Source organism: Colobus angolensis, unplaced genomic scaffold, assembly GCF_000951035.1.
Source record: "Colobus angolensis palliatus isolate OR3802 unplaced genomic scaffold, Cang.pa_1.0 Scaffold11, whole genome shotgun sequence".
Classification (NCBI taxonomy): domain Eukaryota; kingdom Metazoa; phylum Chordata; class Mammalia; order Primates; family Cercopithecidae; genus Colobus; species Colobus angolensis.
Window position 1 is genome coordinate 8,961,140 of NW_012112030.1, and position 3,327 is coordinate 8,964,466.

The 3,327-nt window shown below is 45.5% G+C and overlaps 1 protein-coding gene across 3 annotated transcripts in view; it reads left to right on the plus strand.

The window, feature by feature from the left end:
- The first annotated feature begins 937 nt into the window (after nt 1-937).
- EMP1 (epithelial membrane protein 1) overlaps nt 938-3,327 on the plus strand; it is a 19,392-nt gene continuing 17,002 nt past the window's right edge. The window contains exon 1 of one of the 3 annotated variants that reach the window (XM_011954091.1): nt 938-1,293. The gene's annotated coding sequence lies outside the window, so the exon portion shown is untranslated. Of the gene's footprint in view, nt 1,294-1,686; nt 1,724-3,327 lie in introns of those variants that run through there. The other 2 variants (XM_011954108.1, XM_011954098.1) reach the window with 2 other exon arrangements.

The following is a 3,327-nucleotide window of genomic DNA, read 5'->3' on the forward strand; positions in this document are numbered from 1 at the left end:
TAACGTACTGTATCTCCTTGAATAAGTCACTTCACCTCTCTGGGCCTGAGCTGCTTCTTCAGTAAAATAATCCTTGCAGCTAAGATTTGTTGAGTGCTCACTATGTACACTATCATAAGCCCTATATGTGTATTTCTCATCATAGCTTTATGAGTTACGTACCTGCCATCTCCATTTTATGCATGAGAAAATAGGCATGGAGAAGTTAAGTGGTCTGCCTAAAGTCACACAGCAAATTTGTGGAGAGCTGGGCTTGAACTCAGGCATCTGGGCTTTTACTCTCTCCAGTGGAATGCCTGGGCTGTGGGATGAGATGACTTCACAGGCCTCTCCCAGCTCCAGTGTCGAGAGAGAGAGAGAGAGAGAGAGAGGGGAGTGGTGCAGGGAGGTAGTTGGGATGATTACGCTACTGGCCAAGTTCAAGAAAGTCAATTGTGGAACAAGGTCCAGCTGATTACTGCAGAGAGCAAAGTTCTTAACTAGAGGACTTCCTCCTGGAATGTGGAGAGTCCACACAGGCACTAGCAGAGCATAATGAAAGACCAGGAATTCTCCGCTGTTCAATCAGTGCTCCATCACTCAGAGGCAGGGATGCAAGGGCTCCTCGTGTGTCCCCTTTGCCTTCAGGGCCTCCCTGTAAAGCCACCCACAGGACAGTGCACCAGGGTCAGGCAGGGAAGTAAATAAAAGAAGGAATCTGATAATTCCTGACAATGTGCAGCAGCTGATGCATTTAATGGGGGAGGAAGACTGGGAATCTCGCTGGATGATGATCTAGGACATCAGTCAGCAGGACACTGGCCCCTTTACTGCCCCTCCCAGGCTGAAACCTTGTGTTTTGCCTTATGCCCATGGTAACCGAGTCTCCTTTTTGGTGAGGAGGAATGGGCTTCAGTAAACAGATCTATTTGTGTGATCCTATTACTCATTTGAAGCAATGTCACTCCTTTTTCCACTGTGGTCTGTGTGTCTGAGTCAGAGACAGCCTACAACAGGGTTCTTTGAATTGATGGCTCACTCCCAGCCACTCTTGACTGACTGCCAGCTTAGCAGGGCGTAGCTTCCCAACAAATCTTTTTTTTTTTTTTAAAGCCAGACTGATTCATAGAAACTCCTTTAAAACACGGTGAAAAGAAACCGCCCATTACACACCCCAGTACACCAGCAGGGGAAACTTATAACCTCGGGAGGCAGGTCCCTCCCCTCAGTGCGGTCGCATACCTCCAGAAGAGCGGACCAGGGCTGCTGCCAGCACCCGCCGCTCAGAGCGCTTCTGTCGCTGGGACTCTCCAGGTAGGACAGCTCCTAACGCTGAGGGGACTCTCAGCAAACCTTCTCCTTCCTTTCCACGGCTCTCCTTCTTCTGACCTCATGTAAGCTTTGCTTTTACTTTTTCCCTTTGCTGTTTTTGTGTGATCCTTGAAACTTTTGGCTCAAAGTGGATACAGAGACAAGTTTTTCCAGAAAGTTCAGAAAAGTGTATTTTGAGGACGGAGTCTGGGGAAATCAGTGGGACGGGACTGAAATCGTGCCTGGCAGTGATCAGGTTCTCGTTCTAGGATGTGGAGGGAGCAGGGACTTTGAAACAAACCGGGGTAGGATACTGTTTATGGAGGAAACACCATACACCTTGGAAATGACATTGGGAACTGGCCAGATGGTTTTCACCTCCTCTGTTTTGATTCTGATTGCTTCAGGACTTGAATTGTTTCTCTGCTCACTGGTTGTTGGTTGGGATTTTTTGAGTGGTAGTGGATAGATAACTGGTTTTCAGTTTATTTTTGACACTGCTTTTCCTGCCTGTTTTCTTCTCTATTCATTTCTGTTTAAACTGAAGTATTTTTTTCTCCTCACAGGATGGGAAGAGGGGGATTGGTTTGTTTAACGAAAACCGTTGGCCGGGCACGGTGGCTCACGCCTGTAATACTAGCACTTTGGGAGGCTGAGGCGGGTGGATCACCTGAGGTCAGGAGTTCAAGACCAACCTGGCCAACATGGTGAAACCCTGTCTCTACTAAAATGCAAAAATTAGCCAGGCATGATGGCAGGTGCCTGTAATTCCAGCTACTCGGTAGGCTGAGACGGGAGAATTGCTTGAATCCGGGAGCCAGTGGTTGCAGTGAGCTGAGTGAGACTCCATCTCAAAAAAAAAAAAGAAAAAAAGAAAAAAAAAAGAAAACCGTTACAGAGAGAAAGAGAGGGAGGCAACTGGTGTTTCAAATGAAACGTGGGAGGGGTTCATTTGGTGGAAGCAGGAGCTGATGAAGATTCCAGATGCCTTCTCTTGGCCAGATGTGGAGGGCGGGGGAGGCAAAAGGGAAGCTGGGTTTGGAGAAGAGGGTGGGGCAGGAGAACATCTGTGCCTGTTAAAAATTGTTGAGTGGCTTTGTGCTTTCACCCCAGAAAAAGCTGCCTTTCAGTGCTGAGTGAAAAGATGGCATATCAGAAATGATAAAAGAACTTTTAAAAGCAAGTGGATGTGGAATTTCTCTGCATGGAAGGCAGTGATTGTTTTGAAATGCCTATCTTTTCTCTCATTCCCAAAATGTGGTTGCATAAATGCAAACACTCATGCTAATCATGAAGTAAATCAGGAGGAATGAAGAAGGGTGCTTTTTCCTTTGTTTGTTTTTTGTTTTTAGGTTAGCATATTGGGTGAGTGTCTACTGAGGTGTGGCCCATTTCAACATAAGATACTGGTATATTTTTTTCCCCAAGTAAACAAGATGAGAATGACAGGATTCAGCTTGTCTGACAAAGTTAGGCTTTTCCTTTAGAAAGGCAGTAGGTTGGGAGAGAAGATTTAGATGTAATCAACCCTGCGTTGGGCAGGCAATGCGCCTTGTAAAACTGCCCAGGGGGGATGATTGAGTAGGCACCAGGGCAACTTTTCAAGATGAAGGGAACTCCTACATTTGCTTCAGATGTTTATTATTTCCACATTACATGGATGTGGATTAGAGAAGCCGTTATTAAATCAATAGTGTTAATATCCTGTGAAAATTATACAAATCTTTTAGTTCTGTGCAGGTTAAAACTAATAAGCAATGTCTGTCTAACCAGTCAGCACACGGAAAGCCCCGACAATGTTGGGAGTGTAAACCATCGTGAATTGCATTATTTGTGGCAACGTTTCACATGATACCGTAGCTTTATACAGGAGAAAATATGCTACATGTTACTTGCTGGAGTTTGAAGACAATTTAGAAAAACACGGTTTTGATTGCTGCGCTCTGCTCTTCCTCCAAGAAGTAATGAGAGAATCCCTTAGCTGTGAGAGTTTTTCTGGATTTCAGCTTTGACGATACAGAAATGTGAGGGTTATTC